The 11,184-nt window shown below is 41.7% G+C and overlaps 1 long non-coding RNA gene across 2 annotated transcripts in view; it reads left to right on the top strand.

Annotated features, from left to right (window-relative positions):
• Window positions 1-3,302, top strand: part of LOC109368381 — a 3,543-nt gene extending 241 nt beyond the window's left edge. Inside the window, exons 2-3 of one of the 2 annotated variants that reach the window (XR_002116373.2) lie at window positions 7-74; window positions 2,703-3,302. This is a non-coding gene — a long non-coding RNA (uncharacterized LOC109368381). Of the gene's footprint in view, window positions 1-6; window positions 75-1,776; window positions 2,677-2,702 lie in introns of those variants that run through there. The other variant, XR_002116372.1, reaches the window with a different exon arrangement.
• Window positions 3,303-11,184: the final 7,882 nt, after the last annotated feature.

The raw sequence follows: 11,184 nt of genomic DNA, 5'->3' as shown, positions 1-11,184 counted from the left end.
TTTCAGTCTTTCCAGCCTGGGATTGTGGGAAGAGGAGGAGACAAAAGCAAAAGGGAATGCATGATGATGATCATGTGAGTGTATGAATGCATCTCTGACACACAGAATCTGTATCTGTTGCTTTTCTAGCTGTGTTTGCCAATGAAGATATTGTGTAAGATTTGTTAAGGTTATTTCCAGACAGAATTTTTTCAGCATTTTTCTATGGATTCAGGATATAAGAGATCAAAATAATCTAAAGAGATCAAAAGAATTGTATTGACTAAAGGCTGTGTATACTCAGACTATCTCACAACAACTAATAACCTCTATCATCATGTAAGAAGACTCCATGCTTGTTTGTATAAAATGCAAATTCTTAAGGGACCTGGTTTTGTATCTGCCTTGCCAACAGCATTTTACCTCTGTGTGCTGACTGCTACTTCTTTCTGGTCCATCTCCTGAAACTTTGGCTTTTCTTTCTTAAAACCATACTGAATCAGTCCTGCTGTAGAGACAGCTGTTCTGGTGGGCAGCTGGCTGGAGCAGGAGCTGCGGTGCTAATAAGTGCATTATGCTAAAGGCTACTGCCTCTGCTGCCATTCTGTTGTACCTTCTGGACCTTTTATCCTTCAAGCATTTTGGGTTTTGAATTAAATGCTCCCTAACTATTAACAGCAGCAGGAGGAGTCCTTTTGCTGTTTTCCCCACCACTGTGTGACAGCCTGAGGTTGTTCACACACTTGGTTTTTTCCAGCCCTCTCTGATGACCACGTCTTCTCCTCTATCCTGGCTGATCCCAACCAGATCAGCTTTCTGGCTGAGCTGCTACCTCCCTACCTCTCCACTGCTTTCCAGTGTATTTAACCACTCTACTCCAGGGCCTGCAGCCACCTTGTCTGACCCCTCAGATGTTTTCCTTTAGCAGGTTTTCTCTTTAATGGGACACCTTCTCCACACAGTCCCTTGCTTCTAAGTAAAGTTGCAGTGCACAATCTCGTGGTGGAGGACACCTGAGCTCTGCGAGTCTCTGTGGGAGACTCCGCTCCTTGTGAGGGCGCATTGCAGAGCTTCAGAACCAGGAGGGATTTGGGCTGTGCTGGGGCAACATATGCTGCCAGCTTGGTCTTCTGCTGCTTCCTGACACCACCTGGCAGGTGCTTTGAGTGCTATAAATCTCACATGTGGGAGCCCCAGTGAATCTTCTCTCTGGCCAATGGGGATTTATTCCAGCTAGTCATTAGAATGTAAGGCGTTGGTTATTTCACACTAAAGATGATGCCTATGGTAGGTCATTTAAAAGGCCACTGAAGTTGCCATTTTTCATGGATCATAAAGGAAGATGAAGATAACTACTTCAGCTTTGGAAGTATCAAAGATGTCTCATACTAGGTGAGATGTGGTATCCCACATAGGATGTGAGTCATCCATGATTGTATATATTGGCACTGACTGTGCCTTGGCTGTCTTTCCAGCCTCTCATCTTTTCATCTGGCAAGAACTGTTCCTATACCTCATCTTACAGCATGGGTGACTATCTGAGGGGAGCATAGCAGACATCGGCCAGACTTCACTTTTATACTTAGTGTTCGTTGCTATTCAGTACAGCGTGGTAGTGTATATACAGATAATGTACTCCTCAACATTTAAAGGAAGCAGATCTGTTTTGCTCTACTGCAAGATGCAAGGGGAGCAGGGATTTCATTAAGTTGCAGTGCCTCCATTTGCTCTGTGATCATATTTATTGCACAGTTCATATAGTTACATGCGGACTCTCATTTTGTCCCTTGCACCCAGCAAACAAATGACAGCTCACCACTGGGAGATCACCAGCCAACCAACAAGTCTGAATGATATCATCCCCTGCTTTCTGCTGCAGGGAAAATTCCATGCTTCTTACAGTAGAGATATCTGAAGGACTAAGATGTAATTACAGTTCCACCTCGAGCTCGGTCAAGCTCCATCTGTTTCTTTGAGATGAGATGAGCATTACAGCTATGGACTGTTCCAGGAGCTGATACTTCGGAGTCTGGCCAAGTGACCAACTTGTTGTCAGCTCCTTTCGTGAGAGTCGTTCTGGCTTTTATTGGCACTTTCATACAAAGTCCAAGGAAGCCACAGGGAGTTTTTGCATTGACTTAAGTAGGTTTAAATTAGGCCCCGAAATAAAAATTCCTTCTTTAGAAGGCAGGATGTGAGGAGTGAGGAACTATGAGTGGCTTAATCACTACATTTACTCAGCTTTATGAGTAATGACTGTGTCAGTTAACAAGTTTTATTAACAATATAGTGACCTTGAAAACTCTACATCTGACTAACTCATTCTGTTTTATGAGTAAGTGCTCTATATATTGAGTGAGGATGTAATTGGAAAGATGTTGTATAAAGAGACTTGAAGCTTAAAGTGACTACAACAATATATGGTAATTTCATTAAAAACTGATAGTTTTTTAAATATTGAAAGAATACCTTAAATTACAGAAATTAAGTGTGGCAGTGTAGTATCGCTATCAGGTAAAATACACATGTATAGTGAAGTGACTACTGGTCTGTTAATCATAGGTATTACGTGCTGGGTAGCACAGAATTATTCCAGCACTGGAAACTGTTAAATGTAGATGTGATGTATTTGGGGTCTGCAATTTGCCAAGCTCTGAAGTCTGTATGACAGTGAAAATGGATATGCATAAAATGCATTGATCGTAATGCTAATGTTGTTGCAGGTCCTATTTTATATGAAGTGAGGCTTGCAAGATGCTCCATGAAAGCAGGGACAGAGAGCAGAACAATGGCTGTGCAGCTATGAGGCACAGCTATAAGTTGCCACATCAGTGGTAGGGAGCAATGGTACATCTCACTCCAGCCCACTCAGAAATCTAACCATCCCTTCTTTCTGCCCCCAAAATGTCACTTATCACTGAGCTAAATCAGCATGTCTACTTAGCCTTTTAAGTTCTTTCTCTTCCTCAAAAACTGTTATATGCCATAGCACAGGTGTGATATATGCAGTGTGATCACACCTCCCGAGATACATAGCTGGCCTGCCTGCTGCTGAAGCCAATCTTCGCACCACTCAGCTAAATACCATACCCTTTCTTTGAGAAATGAATACCCCTACGTTTCTCTCTATGTGCAAGTTGTATTCTGTCCTGCAGTCCATAGCTGTCATCAGTGTGGCAAATTTTTGCATCTATGTGGTTGAGCACCATGATTCCACTTCCCCCTCGATAGCATCGTTAGCCTGACAAATGCACACTAAGACACAAGTACATGTGAGGCTGACCTTTCAAAAGATTTCTTCGTTCCAAAATCAATGTGAAGGATATCCGTGCTTAAAAGCTTAAGAACTGTTCCTTTTCCTGCTCCCTCATCCATGAGTACAGTAATGACACAGCATTTCCCATCCACAACACAACTCCACAGCCTTGGGTTGTTCTTTGCTGTCCAGCCTCCTCTCCTCTTTTTCAGAGATCTAGCACAGGGCTTTTGGGGCTCGCTTCCTGATTGAGGAGCTGACCTCAGGCAAAACAGTTTTGTTCTGTGGAACTTGCAGTGGGGTAAAGATCACAGTGGTTCACCACTCTTCATACTACATTCTGGCCAAATGTCTATCTGGGAACCAAGAGGAGCACCAGTTCCCTGGTGCTGCTGTTTGTGGGGGGGGGGGTAGGAAAAAAAGAAGGAAAGAAGAGAGAGAACTCCGCTGTGAAAGATGTGTGGGAAGGATGAGAGAGAATCAAGAAAACCCGGGAAGTAACAGAACTTTCTTTACAAGGCTACTCAAAATAGTATGCATGTGACTGAGAGCCAATATCTCTATCTGCTAACTCTCCTTGGGCTCCCTTTATAAACAGAGATGAAGTCAATACATGTGATGGAGCCTGGGATGCATTTAATCTCCTGCTAAACCCCTTGAATTGCACCTCAAAGTATTAATTTCTCTTGAATATAAAGGGAGTTAAGATGAGTAATTCAAATATCGACATTGACCTTGTGGTTGTCTAAAGTATAACTCAGTTGTATAACTTCCATGCATATAGTTTTAATTTCTAATATTCCATAATTACTATTATCCGTTTTAATCTTCTTATCTTGAATAAGCTTTAAACACTTAATAGATCTTGAGACAATTAACTAAGAGAGGTTTGGGAGAGTCTCAAACTTGTGCTAATTCAACAGGTCTGCCATCATAGTGAGAGTGAAGTCTTTGTTTATAGCTCTGCCTTGTGTCTCCAGTTGTTTCACAGCCTGCCTGCAGTCTCCCAGGCCGCTCCTAGGATCCTGCTCTCCTGCCCCACGGAGGCAGCTGTGAGCACAGATGGTTGTGGCCAGCAGCACTTGGCTCCATCTCCTGCCACTGGTCTTTAAGCTCTCACTTATACCATGCTTTCATGAATGTCCAGCCAAAGTAGCTGAGATGGAAAAACAGTTTGTGTGTGTATACATATATCTCTATAATTACAAATATAATACATTTGGATGCACACATAGGCCCACTTACACCACCCCACCCAGCCATCCTTGATTTTTCTCCTAGAAGATACCCAAAGATGTTGACATATAAAGCAGCTGTTTTAAAAATACAAACAAAAGCTCAAAAAGAAGCATAATAGAACTGCATGTTAACTTTATTGTTCTGCTGATGTATTCTATTACACAAGTAGCTATCCATTAGGTATATCCATTAGGTATATCCATTAGGATATACCTTCACTCCAGTATTGTTCCTGCAGTTCTCCAGGCTTTATCTGATCTTGTAAGATGACAGTCAGACCCTGTACATTGAATGAATGCTACTTTGGAGAAGTGTGACTCAGAATGAAGTGCTATCAGGGAGGTTTTCTGTGTTACATCTGCTAAAGTGAGTCATTATGGAGTGAACTACTTCTCTTTGCAAGCAGACCTTTAGATAAGAGACTATGAAACACCCGGATGCTCTGCTCTAGAAATCCTTTCACAGGAAAAGAAGTCAGTCTACTCCATTCTACTCTGACATGCAATGCTAATCCAATCTTCTTCTGTCCCAGCATTTTTCCTGAAGTAATGACTTGGTGGTGTTAACATTTCCATTCACAGTAGAGGTTTCAAATGCACAACATTCTTCTGCCTTTTGTACACACGTGTTACAGGTGCCTAAGCTATTGCTGCTGTGGTCTTCACTGTCACTGGCAATTTAGTATGTTTCTAAGACCTTATTAAAAACTGTTAAGGTTCATCATATATAGCAGCAGCCTAAAGATAACTGAAACGTTGAAGTTACAGGACAACTTATACATTCAGCCTGAATTTAAACCTAAAAGGAATCTGATCCTTTTTCCACATGAGGGAATACATAGAAAAAATAATTTAGAAATCTCAGCTCTGCCCTGCTAGTAACAGCGATCCAACTTCCTTCCTCCTGGCAGAGCTCCTCCAAGACATCTGTTCTCAGAGCTGACACACAGCATGTCGCCATTAGGGGAGGACTAAGGAGAGCTGGAAAATAAAAAGCCTGTTCATGGAGAGCATCCTTGCTTGCTCACGTGTTTCTTCTGAAGTTTAATTAAAAAACCTCAGTTGAATGACTGCAGCCTGGAGATCTTGGCAATGTTGGTGAACTGCGGAGAGTTATCATCTCTTTGATTGCCCAGGTGTATATGTTAGGATTTAAAGAAGTTCTTACAGAGGGGAAGGTATGTCAGCACATCAGAGTATCTGAGCCATTGTTCTGGCATGGTAAGTGTCCTCTGCAGCTCAGCTTTTGTCCTTTGATATATTGCTTTCAGAAGAGCTTTAAAAAATCTTCCTGTAGGTACTGCTGCTACATCCTGCTAGGCCAAACCTTTACATGGCATCACTTCTGTTTCTCCAAGAGAACACCTAGGAATTCAACAGCAGAATTGGAAAACTGGCCTTAAGGTGCATCTAAGGACCATTTTTTAATGGTCCTTAGATGAGAGAGATGAAGGGTAAGCCTCACTTATGGTTTGCACCTCTGTGGCTGAACCAGAAACACATTTCTTCCCTCTCCTTCTCCCTCAACACCCTTTAAATTACAATTTAGGAAAACATTTGAAACAGCTGTTTGATAGAAATGTACATCTGTGGTTTCCTTATTTAAATGCAAGGACTGTATTAAGTCGAAAGTAAGCTTTCATTTATACAAGTTTCTATGAATTAAATAGCTGCAAAGAGGATCATGTAAACATGAAAATCAAAGGTTGAAACATCAAAAAGTAGTTCAAGCTTGTGGTTTTGCATGACCTGAGAGAAGGAGCAGCCATATCAAAATAACTGAGGAAGATACTTCCATGGCAGAGGAGCAGCTAACTCCTATGTGCAGAAGCACATACATGCAGCCTGCTTTTTGTCAGCAAGGTTCCTTGGGATCCCTAGGTGTTCTGTTTGAATGCTGTCACTGCACTCACAGCTTCAGGCACAACAAAATCCACTGCAGGTGTGCTTAATCCTTCAGAGGAGCTTGGAACACCCTTGGAACCCTGTGCTTTGTTACAGTCTTAGAAACTTCATACATATCCATTCCTGCCCCCTGCAGGTTTTGAAAAGCCCACACTAGGCAGGTGAGAAAATTCCTGCTTCCAGTAGCACTGGTGTCTGGGGAATAAGAGTCTGGGCAATCTTCATTATTTCACACAGGAGTCAGCATAACAGGGTGAGTAGCCAGGCCACTTAAAGATATGAAACTCTACTGTCCCTGTCATTTCCTATACAGCTGGGGTATTGCTGGTGTTGGTTACTGAAATTCTAGAGTCTCTAAACTGCTATTTTTCCAACACTACTTTTAAAATAAAACACTATAAACATTTCAAATTCAGTATCTAGTTAAAGTATTTCTCAAACTCTATTAAAGTTTTGTGAAAAACAACAGCATCTCCAACACCAGTGGCTGTGTCAATTAGTAAAGATATTTTAAGCAGAATTCTCCATGGGAGGCTCCATTTTTCCATTAGAAGCTTCCATCTCCTTGATTATCTCCGTCTTCGCTTCTGTTTTTAATTCTTCTCGTTTGCCAAGAATATCATTAGTATTACGCACCAGATATGTGATGAAGAGACTAATCAGGGGTAAACTGATCTAGGTCTCAATAGGAAGCCAGAAGAGTGCTGGGACATAGATTATTCTGCAGAAAAGAGTGCTGAGTGTGAGACCAGAACCAAGTAGTTTACTACCTGGCTGTGTACGTCATACAGCTGTCTCTTACTGACGTATTTATTCTTGCTCTAAGCCTGCAGTAATGCCACTTCACTGGGAGGCTACAAATGCACCATGTGAGCATAACCAATGGAATTGGACCCAGCACTTTTCCATCCAAAGATTTGGAAAATTTTGATCATTCATTAGGCAAGGAAGAGCAATATCGGAATACTTTCCATTGTACTAAAAATAATTTGAAAGCAAACTCTGCAGCCTGCCACCAGACTGTTCCTCCCAAGAGCCAGACTGTTCCTCCCAAGAGCTGTATTTACCAGCTTGGTTTGGAAGGTGTCTGTCCACCCATCTGTCCCTTGGAGCCAGGGGAAGTAGTCTCCTCCACACTGTGTTGTCTTGTTCTTTCTGCAGACTTATTGCATCCCGGTTTGAAATGAAAGCCTTTTCTGATTCTATGTCAGTGTTGCTGTATGAAGTCTTCCTGAAGTTTTCTTGATTCCTCATATTCTGATGAACATTTAGGGGTAGGGGGCTAGTTTGCTGCAAATTAACTCATTATAATTGACTTTTCCCATAGTAAACTACATTATCATTTCCGATGTGCCCATTAGGCTCACCTTTTGCCGTGCTGAAAACTGTTATTTATTCTGATTATTTGTTTCATAAACTGTATATCCAGTTCTGGTTAAAAAAAAAAAGAAGAAGAAGAAAATCTTGAGGGATCAGAGAGGCAGAATTTTTCTTTGCTGAAGTACTGTCAAAAAAATGCTGGATATAGTGACTACTTCATAGTTTCACAGTCTCACATTTAAAATGATTGTTATATACTACCAAGAAGAAGGCTCAGTGATATATTTTTCTGAGTTACGCTTTTTAATATCAAAAGGAGAAACACATGTAGTTTACTGCTTCCTACTTAAAGCCATTGCATTTCAAGAGTTGAAAACCCAGGCTGTAAGAAGTAGGAAATCCCAGCTGCATGGAAGTGCGTAAGGCAATTGCCCATTTCAGATGGACAGGGTCCAGAGTGAGTCTGCGAAGCTGGTGCACACTTCTAGGTGATCTTCAGTCCTTGGTGATGTATGGCACAGCAGCGAGCAGGATACCGAGACTATATGGGAATTATCAAAATCCCATGCGTTTGCCTTACGCTAACTAGATACTGCATTGGGTAGCCACATTAAATCCTAGGCTATATAAAATGAGTTGGTTGCATTTAATAAAAACAAGGCAAAACCTACAAAATGAGACTTTTTCATCTTGTTTGCTCTGCATTTATTGCTAGCTGAATCAAGTGAGCCTATGGGGATATCCAACTTGAAAAAGGTTTGTTTTCTTGAAGGTTAAGTTCATTAAATCAGATGTTGACCTTTCAGAGTTTGCACTGGCAGAGCCTTTCTGCTCCCTGAACCTCTAAGCTTAATCTGTCTACAAATCACACTGTTCCACAAACATCCCCCACTTTCCTGAAGATTAAATGCCCACCCATGCTCTCAGACTGTTTGCATTTTTCATCAACATGCAAACAATGATAGGATGTCTATGAAACAAGTGTCAAAACAACATGGCTTCAGTTCTAAATGAAATATTTTGCAAAATGAAACCATCTCTACCATCACAGATCTTCCGTATCAGCACAAGTGTATAGTCATAAGAACATCTGCACACATTTACACATGTGCACAGATAAAAAATATGTGCAAATAAGTATGTACACACACACTCAGGCATGTAAGAAGTTTTTTAGCTTGCTGCAATGGTTGGTCCTCACATGATGGTCCTTTAGCTGCAGCCTGAGATGAAGAGGTTGCCAGCTGAATGGAGTCTTTTTATAGTACTTGTCTGCGGGAAAATTCTTCAACAAAAATGTTTTTTCTGATCACATTTGCAATTCATATATGCTATGAACAGGATTCTATTAATTGAATACTGAAACAAACACCCTATTATTGCATAAATTATTAATGACCTTCCTGCATCTTGAATAAATGAAACAGTAATGCTCAGTATGGGCATGTTCTAAGGGTTTCTCACTGCTGTTTCTGTACAACTGCTCTTCAAATGGTTATATTTTCCTAAGGATTTCTACATTTAGATGACAAATCAAGCTTCTCTAATTGCCAAATTGTATCTACTCCTTCATCAAGAGACACCTCACAAAGCTTCTGAGTCAGAGTAACCAGGCAACCCTGTGCCTCAAGACCAGGAGGCAAGGAAGACGCATACTCCCACAGCAAGAAGAAAAAAATGATCATTTCAATCTCTATTTAAAACTTTGTCATAATACATACGATGTTTGCTACAACTCAAACATTTAAAGAGTGATAAACCTCCAAGCTCCCAAGATGTCCCAGCCAGAAGCTGAGGGTTTGCTTGCCAGTTCTTCTGAGGTACAGATGCTGGGCAAAGTAGGGTTCCAGTGGCCTCTGATCTCCTGCATTCTTACTTACAATGTGAAGTCATAACAGGGAGAGTCCAACCTATTGCTGTTCTTGGGGAGAAATCCCCAAGAAATGGAGCTGAATTGTCAAAGCTAATCATTTATAGTACAAACTCCTGCAAGACCCAGTGATGATATTCATCTGAGGGGAGCTGCATAAGCTCAGAAGCTGTGCTTTGAGACTCTGAGGTATATTCAATGAACTCCCAAAGACCCCAAAGTTGTATTTATTAAAACAAAATAAAACAAACAAAATAAACCAAAAGACAACAGCCACAATCCAATAATAACAACAACCCTGAACAGCCTTACAAATAACTATTTATACGCATATCTTGGACTACTAAGTGCTCTCTTGTCATCTAGAAGAGTAAACTTTCTTTCAGGTCTCATGTTTACCACTTGTTGTCTTGGGAATCTCCCTGTTCGCTCCTTGCTTTTCTTTACTGCTGGCTTCACTCTGCTCCTCTAAAATGCTTTTGCCCAAGCAGGAGCAGGGGGACTTGGAGCAGGATTTGTGCCCAGTCGCACTCCCTAGCCAACTTGGGAAGGCAGCTAGCCCCTTGCAGACTGACACTCAGCCATAGACCTCAGCTTCATTGATTTCACTGGAATACAAATATTTCAACTATTTGCTACAGATAAAGGTATTTTGAATTTTTTTTTAAGATACTTCTTTTAAGTTAAACTACTCCTGGAGTCAGAATCATAGAATCATAAAATCATTAAGGTTGGAAAAAACACTGAGACCATCTAGTCCAGTTATCAACCCATGCCTGTGACCTCTCTAGACCATGTTACTCAGTGCCACCTCTACCCTTTTCTTGAACACCTCCAGGGACGGTAACTCCACCACCTTCCTGGGCAGCCTTTGCGAATGCCTCACCACTCTTTCTGAGCAAAATTTTTCCTAATATCCAACCTGAACCTCCTCTGGAGCAACGTAAGGCCATTACCTCTCATCCTATCACTGTTGCCTGAGAGAAGGGGATGAAGTCCACCTCGCTACAACCTCCTTTCAGATCGCTGTAGAGAGCAAAAGGTTAGATGCAGTTTGAGGCATAAAAAACATAAATGGGGCATAAATTGATGGTCTTTCGTTTCTTAGAGCCTTTAGAAGCCCACTGGATTCATGTCTTGGTGTTGTGTGAAGAATCACAGTGTGGAAATACTGTGATGCCAGTACCTTTAGCTCAGGGTGGAAGACTACTTGCTGCAGGAGCATGGAAGTGAGAGGAGAGAGTACCTAAAGGGCAATGCCATGACTGGCTCAGGATTGAGGGAATATGCTAGTGCCAGACTGAGCCCGGGGTCGGCAGAGCTGGGTGGAAGCAAGCTCAGCCTTGGGAATACTGCCTGGTTGGTGGAGCAACCAAGCTGTCAGTGAGGTACATGGGCCTTGTCCCCATGCTTGAGTTGCGTGGACACAGCCTTGTGTCTCCCAACACAGGCACGATTGCATGCATTGTAACATTGTTTGGCATTTGAGATTAAATTCAAAGGACATTCCCACAAAACTGTGTTTTGTAAAATGTATGGTCTTACACAGGGAGGCTGAGATTTACAGAAAGGTTTCCAAGGTAAAAAGAGCAGCTGAGCTCCACCTGGTGCTGCTT

This window comes from Meleagris gallopavo, chromosome 6, assembly GCF_000146605.3.
Source record: "Meleagris gallopavo isolate NT-WF06-2002-E0010 breed Aviagen turkey brand Nicholas breeding stock chromosome 6, Turkey_5.1, whole genome shotgun sequence".
NCBI classification, from domain to species: domain Eukaryota; kingdom Metazoa; phylum Chordata; class Aves; order Galliformes; family Phasianidae; genus Meleagris; species Meleagris gallopavo.
The sequence above is the reverse complement of the archived record's forward strand: the minus strand, read 5'-3'. Positions and strand labels throughout refer to the sequence as shown.